Raw genomic sequence first — 15,367 nt, 5'->3', positions numbered from 1 at the left:
GTTTATTTTCCCAGGTAAGGCCCACTGAGCTATATAGCTCATTTTTAGAAGCGACTTGGCCACAAATGACAGCTCAATGAAGTGGCTTATGTGGAAATTTATAGCAGCCAAATATGTAAATCAGGAGGGAAAAACCGGAGGACCCGAAGAAAAATCCACACAACCAAGGATAGAACATGAAAACTCCAAATATACAGGCGTCAGGGTCGGGATCAAACCCACGACCTCCTGAATACCAGGCGAGGTAGTTAATATCTCGCCACCGTGGCACCCCACGAGGTAGTTAATATCTCGAAGCAACCTGCACTCACCTGGGGGAGCCCGACCAAATCAGGCCGCACAGGTGCACCGTTGGCGCACGTGTACAACGCCTGCTCGCACTCGTACAGCACCCGCTCACATGTCGTGTTGGCCTCCCGCTCCACTCTTTGCTTTTCCTTCACAGTCATCTCCTTCAACTCCTCTGTCACGGCCTCCAGCACCTCTACCACGGCATCTCGGGTCAGCGTGGCCTCCGAACGCTCGTCGGTCTTGCGTGATGCCGCAGGCCGATGTGTCTTGCAGGAAGGCTGCTCCTTGAGTTTGGCCTCGAGCGTTTGCAGGCCACTCTCCGACTGGCAGTAGTCGAGGATTGCGGCACGGGCACAGCAGTGGGCCATCTTTAGCCACGGGGATGGACGAATGGACCAAGGAACATGTGGGCAGACAGGCAGATGTTTTAGTATGAAATTGGTGAGAACCTGGTATAACTAAATGAACTGAAACAAGGAAACTTCGTTTCTTTCTCACAGCTCTTTGTCAATCCACTTATGGATGAAATAAATAAGAAGATAATATGCCTCCTTGACATATCGCTCCCTCCACATGAATATAAAAATGTTTTAACACATCCCATTATCTACACGGCATTCTGTGAGTGCGTAATTTAACCAGCATAGGGTTGAACACAAGCAAACTCTGGACCGGTCTAAACGTACAATGTATCACCACAAGTCACGCTGGCTTAAACCAATGCTGGTGATCTACCAGATGTTTATCGGGTAAGGATTTTTTTAGATATGGGTCCTAATTCTATGAAAAATCATATAATACATAAATCTATATCATGAGTGTTTTTGTGAGAGACAATCGCAAATGCGGTTTGGGGAGGCCTTTATCCATCGCCCCAACGCAGCATCGGTGCCTCTCTCACTCACTCTACGAATTACCCCAGCCAAGCCTCACCATGCAGCACAAGTCCAATTCGTCCTGGGGCTCTGCGTGGCGGAATCTCGTGTGGCAGAAGCACCCGTATCCGGAGGAGAGGTTCTTGGCGACGTCCACCTGCTTGCACCGCAACATCGAGAGGACGGACGCGCGGCCTGCGCTCTCGCGCTGTGCCACGGCCACATTCAGCAGCAGCAGCAGCGGTGGCAGCAACAGCAGCAGCAGCCTCAGCGACAGCTTCTGCGAAAAGATGGCGCCATAGCTGGAGGTCGCTTTGCCTCGGGTACAACTTGAGCGTGAGGACGTTTCCATCTGGAGAGAGAGAGAGAAGCGGCCACAGAGCGGTTAGGTCTAAGTCATTGGAGTGCTTTATTTTATTCCCAATTATATCCCAGTTGGCTCAAATGGCTGCCGCACACCGTGGTATGCGCAGATAATTTTGAAGTTGTTGCCACACCATTTTCGATTTTACAAGGAACGACACGTCCAATAGTTGCTCGTCCTTAGTGAGCAACTGGGATAGAAATTTACAATCAGAGATCATGTGACCACCCAACACTGTGTACTCTTAGACCAATCCCAGGTAGTCAACACCTTTTACCAATCTCCATTTGCCTCGGCTACACAGAACCCTGCTGCTCTACGCTATTGCACAGAGTTACCATAGTTGCTCATGTTTGATGCGTTGCTGGCAACAGTTGGCCATCTCACTGGCATGGTCACAGAAAAGTGGCACGTGCACAGGGGCTCACATAGTTTTATCTCAAGTTTAGAGTAAAATGACAGGAAAATTAACACACGTATTTCACGACACCAACAGCAGTATGATTAGGATGAAAACATTTACATAGTACCATTATGATAAAAAAAAACATTTTTTATCGTATGGACAGGCTGCCTCTTATAACACCATTTCCTTACGAGGCTCTGTCCTGGAGGAAAATTCCTGAACGATTCAAAATTCCTGCGCGAGAACACGCGGCATGCAACACTCCCTGCCTTCTCCGAGCCGCTCGCTCAATCAGTGAAAGAGAAGCGCACGCTCAGTGGTGCTGAGCCAACCAGCGCTCCCGCCTCTGCCCGCCAGCCTTGAACGCTTCCCGTGGAACGTGTGTTTGGTTATTTGACCTTTGGTAACAGTTTTGTTGCTTCATCCTGATTGCAATTTTGACCCACAATGTCTGGGGAAAAAGGCCTGCAAGTGATAGTTCTGGTAATGTGGCTAAACAAAGGAAAGGCATCAGTATGGATGTAAAAAATAAGGTTATACGATGTGCGGAGGTAGGAGAGCGTCCGGTTAGTTACACTAGTGAGTACATAACTTCTTTATATTTTTATGTCATTGTTATTCAAAGTAATTTTTATTTATAAAATGCTTTAATACATGCATCATGTGTACAGTATCATTAAGGCTATTATTTCATGTCATCAAACCCATGTCCGATTTCAAATCTCGCAGTTTTATTTAAAAAATGTAGGGCAATTGTTGATGATGAAAAAAACATTTTACATTTAGTGTATGGTGCACTCATTGGTCATCAGTCTGAGAACCCCCATCGTCACACATCGTCACAAATGTCTGCCTCCCCCCGAGGTGCCCGTGGTCGAGACTGGCGAGGGAGTCGCTGCCAAAGGAGGTGCAGAGCCCCTGAGACGTCCACTGAGGAGATGGAGCAATGAAATTAGCTCGCGTACACCTGCTAGGTCGATTGTAACATCGCGGGGACAGGAGAGCTCTCGTGACTGCAGGAATCCATACTCTTTGGTTCCTTCGGTAAAGTCACGAAATAAAATAAAGTCACAAATCATATAAAACAAATCACGACGTTTCGATCGCTTGTGTTGCGATCGAAACGTCGTGATTTATTTTATTTCTAACTACGTGACTTTACCGAAAGAAACCAAAGAGTATGAATTTAACACGAATTTATGTAATGAATATATCACGTCGCGGTCTGCTTTTCGCTTGCAAGTTTCAAATTTACTGAAATACACCCGTCCTTGGACGGGCAAGAGGCTAGTTACATAGTTACACGGCCGTGATTGGATCCTAAAACCGTATTCTATAACAACTCCACGCAAAAATCTAACCGCTATGAATAATGGGCAATGCCAGAAACGTCTCCCAATATATTCTCTTGTGTGTTGAGTTTTTTGTACAATGTGATTTTTGTTGCAATGACTAATAAAAAAAAACGTTAAAGCAAGAGTGCAAGTCTGTGTCGTTACGAATGTAACTGAGACTTGACGCCCGAAATTAAGTAAAAAGTCGCGTGAATGGACAGGGGAGTTTGCATTTGAACGCGCGACCTATCTACTGCCGCCGCCTTGTGGCTACGGTAGAGTATTGCACTCCGTGCTTAATGTGAGCCCTCTGGTGGCTTATCACAGTGCAGAATTACTGATATTTTATTTTTAATTAATTAACTTACATGTCATATGTGGAGACATGCATGACATAGCATGTGATACTGTACTGTAACGTATTTGTGTGTCTACTGCACAATAAAGTTTTGGCAGCGCGAGTGACGCTAAAACTAACGTTGCTCCCAGTAATCATTGATCCGTTGAAGTATTAAAATGATTTTTTTATATACAATTACACATCTGTATAAATAGTTATAGAATTTTGTATTGTACGTAACGATGCCCAGAAATACTGCTACAAATGACAAAGTAAAGAAAATAATAGTTTATGAAGTTATTTTTTAAAAATATATTATAACGGCGGTTGGATTTGAACCCGTGACCTTTTGACTCCTGACGCCTTGCGGCGAGGTTTGTAAGTACAATATATATAATCCGGTCACTGACTCAATCACCCTATCACACACTCCTCCACTCGTTTACTCAAACACTCACCCATTTACTCACCCACCCGCTCACCACCATGCAGGTCACCTCACTCTTTTCAGCTTTATCAGTTTACACTGCTCCACTCTGGAATCCCCACCCGGTCTTCCTATTTCCCCAAACTCTTGCAACAATAAACTTGATCAATTTAAGAAACGTGTTGCTATGATCTTAATTATCTAATTACTCATTGGACAGTTATGTATTATTTTTGTTGTTGCTGGCCGCTTGGCGTTTTGTATTGTGTGGAGTTTGCAGAGCTGGCAACCCCTTATCATTGCCTCTCTTATTACAGACCAATTCAGACCTTGTTGGTCACCCCGTGCCCCTTATAAATCTCAACGTTCATCCTACAAAGTCCCATCACAAGGGAGAAGCACACACAAATAGACAACATAAATGTTGCGCGTTTTTAAACGGCTGTCTGCCGTATGGACCTGAAAACTCACTTCCCCCCAACAGAATACGGGTAAACCGTGTGGGTTGACAGCTACGGGTTTTGTTGTGTTTGCAAGTCCAAGTTATAGGAGTGCACCCTGGGTTGTGCGTGGTTCTCATTGGTGGGAGATTCCCTTCGCTGTGTTGCACGCCAGTGGCTGGGGGCTGCCTGGGGCCTTTGACGTGTGAGCCCTTCCCAATGTGCACCGTCAAACATTTATCGCTCGGTGACCCCAGTGTTTATTGCCCGTCTACACGTGGATACCTGAAGCCCATGTCACTCCACTGCTGGATGAATCCCACAATGAAGATACAATCATACATCCACTTTGCTTTTGCACTCCACCTGTGTAGTGCCATAAGAGGGGAGGGGCTGCTGGGGGCTCTGGGACCCTTGACAGATAAGCCCTCGGCGCCAGGCGCTAGGATCCCAGGCACCCCAGACAGTTAAGCCCCTTGGCGCCACCAACGGGGGGGCTGTGTGTGCTCTGTGGGATATCTGGAGGCGCACACAACCCCACCCCTCATTGGGGACGAGGCATAAAAGGGCAGCTCCCTGGCCGATCGGGGCTAGTCGCAGCTCAAGACCCAAGACCCGCCAGCCAGCCAGCTTAGGACCCTGGACCCCCCTCGTCCCGCTTGTTCTTGTAGGAGCCGGGACGCTGTGAGGGCCAGTGTCGCCAGAGTAGTGTAGCCAGAGTAGTGTATCTAGGCTGTGTACCTAGGCCAGACATGGGCAAAGTACGGCCCGTGGGGCATATACGGCCAGTTGGGCTATTTAATCCGGCCCGCCGAACTTGTCCAAATATTATTAAATTAAATTTTACCTTCCTCCTGTAATGCCCCCATTTCCCCTATAGATGGCGCACGTTGACCGGGAGAGATAGAGAATATTCGTATGAGAAATTCATGTTTCTATTGAAAGTAAGTTAACAGTAATATTTGGGTACAGTATTGTTTTTGAAGCATTCACTGTAAAATCGTATGAACGCTTACTTCACCGCATCATCGTATGAATGATGCGAGAAGAGATTAACGGGTTCTTATGTTAGCGAATTACGTACTCAGTGCTTTCGCTCTATAAAAATTACTATGACTACATCACAAAATTAATATCTTACTAGGAATTTTATATAGCAAAAGTTATATACATAACTGTTACGCTTTGTGTAATTCAACAAAACTTAACTCCGAGTTCTCTCCGAATTTCACGAGACCGTTCGAGACCCCACAGGTTTTTAAAAAGAGTTTTAAGCACAGAAAACATAATTAAAGTTTGAAAAATCATTAATTATACAAACTTTTCAATAATTTCCTTCTTCACTTCGATATAAATTTTTTTTAAAAACGTCTTCTCACCAACATTACCACTCATTACCACTTTCTCCGAAAGCAAGTTTGTAAAAGAATACATGGAACAGACAGCAGACATCTTGTGTCCAGAGATCAAAAGCAAATTTGAAAAAGTCAGTTTATCACGCAGGACTGTGACTCGCCGTGTGGAACTGATTGATAAAAATATAGCCAGTCAATTAAACAAAAAGTCTGATTCCTTTGAATTATATTCACTAGCACTGGATGAAAGTACGGACGTAAAAGACACTGCTCAGCTCCTCATTTTTATCCGAGGCATTGACGACAGTTTTGCGATAACAGAGGAGTTTTTGACCATGGAGTCCCTGAAAGGAACAATGCGGGGAGAGGACTTGTATAACCAGGTATCTGCTGTCATCGAAAGAATGACGCTACCTTTGAGTAAACTTGTCAATGTCACAATGGATGGATCTCCCAAATTTAAATGGAAAAAATGTTGGGCTGCTGAAAAGAATCCAGGATAAAGTGAAAGAGGAAAACCCTGTCCAGGATCTTATTTTACTTCACTGCATCATCCATCAGGAATCCGTGTGTAAGTCTGTATTGCAGCTTAATCATGTCGTGAATCCAGTCGTAAAACTTGTGAACTTTATAAGAGCAAGGGGACTTCAGCACCGTCAGTTTATTACGTTCGAAGAGGAAACTGATGCGGATCATCAGGACTTGCTGTACCACTCTCGTGTCCGCTGGTTAAGTTTGGGGAAAGTGTAACAACGAGTGTGGGAGCTGAAAGAAGATATCATCGCATTTTTGGAGTTGATGGGGAAATCTGACGAATTCCCTGAGCTAAGCGACAAGAACTGGCTTAGTGACTTTGCGTTTGCTGTGGACATATTTTCACACATGAATGAGCTGAATGTGAAACTGCAGGGGAAAGATCAGTTTGTTCACGATATGTACAAACATGTGAAAGCCTTCAAATCTAATCTCACTTTGTTCTCCGGACAAATTGCGAACAAATCTTTCGCTCATTTCCCCACACTTGCCATGCAGGAAGAGGCACCGCGAAACGCAAAAAAATACAGCAAATCACTTGAGGACCTGCACGAAGAATTCTGCCATAGGTTCTCTGATGTCGAAAACATTGAACAGTCATACTCTTAGTTCTTTCGGTAAAGTCACGTAGGTAAAAAATTAAATTAATAAAAATAAAAACAATAAAAATCACGACGTTTCGGAGGCAACACAAGTCTCCGTCATCAGGTGGGACCGTCACAGCCAGATTTGCTGCATCAAGTGAGGCAAGGATTCAAGATGTAATGTTAAACACTGGGGATGTTAACACTCGGTAAAGTACTCTCTTTATTGTTCAGCCAGCACTGGTATAAACATGGGCATTTTCGTTCTTTTCTATCATGTGTATCAACAGTTGCTTGTACACACACATGTCCACGTACACTTGCATCCCACACTCTCTTTTGACCTCCCCTCCCCCTCTCCATCCAATACGTTGGCGTGTGCAGCAGTAGTTGCTTGCGCACAACCACGTCCACGTCGCCGACTCTCGTGTACCACGTCGTCCATTCTTTTGGCCCCGCCCCCCTCCCCCTCCCGATACGTTCCATTCATTGGCTACCACATTCTGATGAGCTCCCCCCCCCTCTCCTCCCCCCTCAACTTGCATTTAAGGGATTACATCTTGAATCCTTGCCTCACTTGATGCAGCAAATCTGGCTGTGACGGTCCCACCTGATGACGGAGACTTGTGTTGCCTCCGAAACGTCGTGATTTGTATTGTTTTTATTTGTATTAATTTCATTTTTTACCTATGTGACTTTACCGAAAGAACTAAGAGTATGAATCCTTGCAGTCACGAAAGCTTCAAATCTAGAATTGAACAGTCACTTCAGCTGGTGTCCTGCCCCCTGTCACAAGACCCTGAAACAGCACCACAGGAGCTGCAGTTGGAACTGATAGATCTTCAGTCTGACTCCGTCCTAAAGGAGAACTTCAACTCTGTTAAACTGAATGACTTTTATGCTTCATACTCTTAGGTTTTTTCGGTAAAGTCACGTAGGTAAAAAATGTAAATGAATAAAAGTAAAATAAAACAAATTAAAAAATTCACGACGTTTCGGAAGCAACACAAGCCTCCGTCTTTAGGTGGAACCGTCACAGCCACGACAGCTGTATCAAGTAAATGAGAGATCACAAGAAATACTACCCCGTATATATAATGGTTGAGAAGGGAAGGGCCAGGAACGGCACACTTTTTTATTAATATGGTAAGGTGAGGCTTAAGACCAAGAGTAGACTGCATAACAAAGGACTGAGCCTTTGTTATGGAGAGGTGTGGTTTGTAACTAACACATGGCATACATAACAAAAGTGTGGAAAAAGAAAAGCAAGTAAAAACTAAAACTGGTAAAACAACAAACTGGCTGTCTATCAATAACCTGTAATAGTTGTCTGTCAAATAAGATGGTCCAAATGTGTGTAGTTACATCTTTTTTGCATGGTTAATCACATCTTTCCAATGATTACTCAGTTTGTAGCCCTCATCACGGTTGAAATTATGTCTGTGTTTGTATATTTGTATGGCTTCGTGTACAAAACTTTGATGGTAGCCAGGAGGTTTGCAGAGCACCTTGGTTTCGGAAAAGACAATTTCATGAGAGCCCACAGAGTTGTAGCTACGTGACTTTACCGAAAAAACCTAAGAGTATGAATCCTTGCAGTCACGAAAGCTTCAAATCTAGAATTGTATGCTTCACTTAACAGAGCCACGTTTCCAAACCTCCGGAGGACTGCACAGAAGATACTGACTTTGTTTGGCTCGACTTATGTGTGTGAGCAGACATTCAGCGTCATGAACGCCAACAAAGCCCGTCACAGATCAAAGTTAACGGATCAGCACCTCAGATCTATCCTGAGAATTGCCACAACCAAAATAACTCCAGACTTGGATGCACTGGCAAGAATGGGAGATCAACAACACTGTTCCCACTGAAACTGAAAGTGATTGTGTTGCTGCAGCGAGGTTGGAGCCAAATCTCCATCACACAGCCTGCGTGGCTGCTCTAACCTGTTAATGTAGATGATAAAAAAGTTCAAGTGAGGTAATTGGTTTGGGCGCAGGCCTCAGTTGTTTTCATGATGTTTGATCAGTCACGTTTCGACATGTTTTTTTTATTGTTCATGTTCGTGCAATTTGTTAAATTACCTTGCAAATAAATGCTTTGCTACCTGTTAAAGGCCAAATCCTTTCATGTAATAATTTTTACATGTCATTTATATTAGTTCATACAAACACTCCATCCATCTGTTTCTGGCCCGGCCCCTCTGTCAAATTTTAGAACCCATTGTGGCCTACGAGTGAAAAAGTTTGACCACCCCTGCACCCACCCAATCACACCTGGCACCATCGACACGCCACAAGAGTGGCGACCAATGTGTGGGGTGTAGATGCTGCCACCTGCCGGCCACCAATGGGGCGTGTCGATTTTGACTTAAACTTTCGTGACTTCAGGAATTCATATTCTTGGTTCTTTCGGTAAAGTAACGTCGACAGAAAATAAAAATAATCAAATAAAATTGAAATACAAAGGAAAAATATGAAATTTAAAATAATAAAAACAAAAAACCCACATTCATATTCTTGGTTCTTTCAGGAAAGTCACGTAGTTAGAAAATGAAAATAAAATAAAAGTAATGAAATATTTTTTTTATTTTAAAATAAAGAATTTTTAATAATAAAAACTTTTATTGTTTTCAATTCATTATTCATATTGTAAATTTTATTTTATTATTTTTATTTTCTATCGACGTAAAGCAGGCATGTCCAAATTCCGGCCCGCGGTCAGATTTCATACGGCCCGCAGCTTCGATCTTATTACGTGTTATTTATGGCTCGCTATCTCTGTCAGAATAAATAAATCATAAAACTTCCTCCTTCCGCCACACGGTGGCAGCACCATTCTAATGCCCTCTGGCTTTGCATACGTGCCGCGAACCCTTCTCGAATTATTTCTGCCATGGCGACTGCAAAAAAAAAGAGAAAAGTTGACAGTGAGGGCCGCCGCTTTCAGGAGCGGTGGGAATTATAATACTTCTTCACTGGAAATCGAGGCAATTGTGTTTGTCTAATTTGTAAAGAGACGGATGCCTTGTTTAAGGATTTCAACATAAAGAGACACTACAAAACTAAACATGCTACAACATACGACAAGCTAACAGGGAGTGACCGCGCTGAAAAAGTGAAGCAACTCCGTGCTGCTCTGGCATCGCAACAGTGATTCTTCACGCGGGCCTGTGAGTCAAAGGAAAACATCACCAAAGCCAGCTACGAAGTGGCCATGTTAATAGCTCAACATGGCAAACCTTTTACTGAAGGTGCATTTATCAAAGACTGTGTCATGAAAATGGTGGAGAACATTTGCCCCGAGAAGAAGCAAGAATGTATGAATGTTTGCCTGGCACGCAACACTGTGGCACGGAGAGTTGAGGACATATTGTCAGATATTCCGAGACAACTGGGGGACAGGGGAGTGGCTTTTGATTATTTCTCATCAGCCTGCGATGAAAGCACCGATGCATCTGACACTGCACAACTACTTATTTTTTTAAGAGGAGCTGATGACAACATGAACGTGACAGAGGAGCTGCTTGACCTCAAAAGCTTTAATGGGCAAACCAGAGGAACAGATTTTTTCGTTTCTGTTTGTGAAGCTGATGATATGAAACTACCATGGAGTAAAGTTTCTGGGATCATTACCGATGGTGCACCTGCCATGGCTGGTGAGCGAAGTGGATTGTCCACACTGATCTGCAATAAAGTCAGCGAAGAAGCAGGCAACGCTTTTAAACTTCACTGTATCATTCACCAGCAGGCTCTCTGCGCCAAACATCTCAAATTTGACGATGTTATGAAACCAGTGGCAAAGGCAATCAATTATATTCGCTCTAAAGCTCTATACCACTGAGAGTTTCAGCAGTTCTTGCGTGATACCAGGCTGAATACGGTGACGTAATATATCACAACGATGTGAGGTGGCGAAGTCGGGGGTCCGCACTGCAGCGATTTTTCTCTCTCAAAGAGGAAATTGAACATGTTTTGGGTGAGAAGGGACAGCCAATGGAAGAACTGTCTGATCCTGTATTGTTGGCAAATCTGGCTTTTTTGGTAGACATAACGAAGCATCTGAATGCGCTGAATGTTAATCTTCAAGGAAAAGATGCAGTGGTGAGCCAGCTATATGCTCACATCAAGGCCTTTGGAACCAAACTGCAACTTTTCCAAAGACACTTGTCCCAAACAGAGCCCTGCACTGCGCACTTCCCAGCTTTGAAAGAGGTCATTGACAGTTCCCACAGGACAACATCGGTGCGCAAATGAAGAGTTATGCAACAGCTATTGCATCTCTTTCTGTGGAATTTAACAAACGCTTTTGGGACTTTGCAGTTATTGAAAATGACATGTTGCTTTTCTCTTCTCCCTTTTCCGTGGACCCTGATGATGCTCCTCCACAGCTGCAGCTGGAGCTCATTGAGCTGCAGTGTGACGATGAGTGCCGCGGAAAACACCAGCAGTGTTCTCTTGTTCACTTTTACCAGCAGCTGGACAAAAGCAGGTTTCCAGAAATGCGGTCATTTGCTAAGGAAATGCTGAGCTTATTCGGCTCCACATATTTGTGTGAGCAAACATTCTCAGTCATGACCTTAAATAAGAACTGATTGAGGTCAAGGATGAGTGACTCCCACTTGCGTGGCATTTTACGCATCTCAACCACTGCCCTCAAGCCAGACCTGGTCTCTTTACTGAAATCTATATCTCAGTATTACCCTTCTCATTAGTATCAGCAAGTTATCTGTTCCTTGATCAATCTGAAATTGAGTGTTTAGAACGGTAACATCTGTCACTATTAACATTGAAAAGCCTAAAGCACACTAATGCACTTGGACTTATGGCACTTGTTTTATTAAACTCTTGAATAAGATTTGGTTATACTGTAACTGTTGATGTTATGTACCTGTAGATGTGACACAAACTATTGCTTTCTGAAAGATCTTGTAAAAGGCAAGGGCAAAATTCACTCATTTAAAAGTTTAATGATAACAGACCACTTTGCATTACTTATAACTCCTGTTTAAAATGTTCATGAGGTAAAGATCTTAAACTCATGGAAATTTAAGGTATTCTATACAGTTTATTCAATGTTATCTGACTGAATGAAAGGCAGAATTGTGTTTTTAGAGTTGTTCACGTCTGCCTGAGTGACTTATATTTGGTTACATTGTCATTTGAAAAATAAAGGTAATTGTGACAATGAAAATTGTTTTATAACAGTGTGTATTTTCACGTAACTTTTGTGGTAAATAAACGTCGGAAGGAACTATTGGCCCCCGGGCATCTTCACTTTATCAAATTTGGCCCTCTTTGCAAAAAGTTTGGACACCCCTGACGTAAAGAATATGGCGTGGAGATGCTGCCATCTGCTGGCCACCAACGTGGCCAGCAGGTTAAAATTTTTAAATTAATAAAGGTAAAATAAAATAAAAATCACGACGTGTCAGAGGCAACACAAAGCTTCCGTCTTCAAGTGGAACCGTCACAGCCCGACAGCTGTATCAAGTAAATGAGAGATTACAGGAGATACCACTCCATATATATAATGGTTGGGGAGGGGGGCAGGAATGGCCCACTTTTTATTATTATGGTAAGGTGCGGTTTGAGACTATGAATAGACTGCATAACAAAAGACTGAGCCTTTATTATGGAGAGGTTCGGTTTGTGACTACGCCTAGCCTACATAACAAAAGTGTTAAAAAAGAAAGCTAAACCTGGTAGAAAGCTAAACCTGGTAAAACAAAACTGGCTGTCCATCAGTAACCTGCAATAGTTTTCTGTCAAATAAGATGGTCCAAATAAGTGTAGTTAAATCTTTTTTGCATGGTTAAGCACATCTTTCCAATGATTGAAGGTGCGGCTTGAGACTATGAATAGACTGCATAACAAAAGACTGAGCCTTTATTATGGAGAGACCAAGGTGCTCTGCAAACCTCCTGGCTACCATCAAAGGTTTGTACACGAAGCCATACAAGTATACAAACACAGACATAATTTCAACCGTGATGATGGTTACAAACTGAGTAATCATTGGAAAGATGTGATTAACCATGCAAAAAAGATTTAACTACACTTATTTGGACCATTTTATTTGACAGAAAACTATTACAGGTTACTGATAGACAGCCAGTTTTGTTTTACCAGGTTTAGCTTTCTACCAGGTTTAGCTTTCTTTTTTCACACTTTTGTTATGTAGGCTAGGCGTAGTTACAAACCGAACCTCTCCACAATAAAGGCTCAGTCTTTTGTTATGCAGTCTATTCATAGTCTCAAACCGCACCTTACCATAATAATAAAAAGTGGGCCATTCCTGGTCCTTCCCCCCCCCCTCAACCATTATATATATGGAGTGGTATCTCCTGTAATCTCTCATTTACTTGATACAGCTGTCGGGCTGTGGCGGTTCCACCTGAAGACGGAAGCTTGTGTTGCCTCCGAAACGTCGTGATTTTTATTTTATTTTACTTTTATAAAATTTTAATTTTTTACCTACGTGACTTTACCGAAAAAACCTAAGAATATGAATCCTAGCAGTCACGAAAACTTCAAATCTGGAGTCAACTATTTACCCAGGAAGGCTTCATTGAGTGTCAAGCCTGATTTTTGAAGGAAGTTTCCCATTGCATTGAGATATTTGGCAATTGCATTAATGAGCATTTGGCTCTGTGTGAGTAGAACCCAGAGAGACCCCCCCCCCCCCCCCACCTTGCACATGGGGAAATAGCACAACTCTGCATAGATTATACCCACACTCGATAAATAATTCAAACCGAGTTGTTTTCTTTTTACCGTTGTACTGTATAGAATTATTAAGTATAAATGCATCTTTATATTAAACTATTCTGAAAGATGTGTCATTCATTTGCAAATGAGAATGTAATGTCGCAGATGCGACCACAGGCCAACTTGAATCTGCATGTAGTTTCTGGGCCTCTTCACTTCACCAACCCGCATTCACCAGCGTGGTGAAGTATGATTAAACAACTCCCACGACTGACATGGTGTGGGGGAGGCCTCTATCAAACGCTGCATCGACAAGGGGCTGATATGTCACGACATTGTATGGTAAGACCGTTCTCTAGCCAACACAAGAAGTCTACGTAGAAAGACGATGCGGCACACGTGTACACGATGTTTGTGTGCGTACGTTCAGTGTGTGTATCACGTGCACAATTATATCAGGTCGCGATTATGCTCAAACATCACGAACAACTCTCGACGTCTCCAGAGCCTGAACATTTCAAGTAGACACTGACCCTTGCCACGATTTGTATTGTACCAGTTAAGGGCCACGGAGCCATGTAGCTCTATTTCAGAAGCGACCTGGACACAAGTGAAAACTAAACGAAGTGGCTTATGTGGACATTTATAGCAGCCAAGTGCTCTAAACTCACGTTTCTAAATGTGGAGGGGAAAGCCGAAGGACCAGGAGAATAATCTATGCGACCACGGGGGAAATAAAAATATACAAATACAGAGCAGGCGTCAGGGTCGTGATGGAACCTGCACGCTGCTGTAGGCCTGGCGAGGTAGTTAACATCTCGCCACCGCGGCGCCCCTTATTAAAAGCTTAGCCGTGTCTAGCAAGGTTATTGACGCATATCACTCGACTCACGCAACCACAAGTGATGTATTAAACAAATAAAACAATAATAAAGTAGAGAGGCGCTACTGACATTTAACAATGTTCTTAATTTAAAGCTTTCGTGACTGCAGGGATTCATTTTCTTTGTTCATTCGGTAAAGTCACGTAGAAGGGAAATAATAAAATAATATTCATATAAAACAATAAAAATTCTCACGACGTTTTGACTGCAACACAAGCAATCATCAACAGGTGTGAAATCCACAAAGAAAATTTGAAAAAAGTGGCAGTTTTACCTAATGTCAGCACCAAGGACAGCGATTTGGCAGTTTGCCAGATGGACGATTCCATCTATGTTCGGAAAAGAGGAGGGGGGAGCAGAAAATGGAATGCGGTCTGAAAGTCACCGTAAGCGTGAACACAATTGTAATATTGTGAATTACGGCGGGAGACCACTTAACTCTTTCCTTGGGCACAATAACACGTGTGGACAACTACAGCCCACGCTACACGTTCCACCCAGCCACACACACACGGGCTCTCCAGCCCCGTAGCTTCCAGGGGAACCTACAGACCCACCCCAGCTTGGGTATGGGTCACGACCACTGGGTCCCGCAGCCTGGCCCTCACACGGACGTCCGGCCCCGGGTCCCAAGGTCCTGCCTCTGAGCCACACAGGGTCCCGGCCCTTACAAGGACAGCGGGACTAGGGGTCTCAGGGCCCTATCTCTTCCTCCTCCGTCTTCCGTCTTCACTGGTCACCAACTCCCCGAGCGCCCGCGCGCATCGCCTTTTATAGTCCTCCGCTCCCGGGGAGACGGAGCCTATGCGGACGTCGATGTGAG

This window comes from Lethenteron reissneri, chromosome 3 (assembly GCF_015708825.2).
Source record: "Lethenteron reissneri isolate LAM-NWPU_2019-01 chromosome 3, ASM1570882v1, whole genome shotgun sequence".
In the NCBI taxonomy this organism is placed as follows: Eukaryota; Metazoa; Chordata; class Hyperoartia; order Petromyzontiformes; family Petromyzontidae; genus Lethenteron; species Lethenteron reissneri.
Note: the sequence above shows the minus strand (reverse complement) of the source record.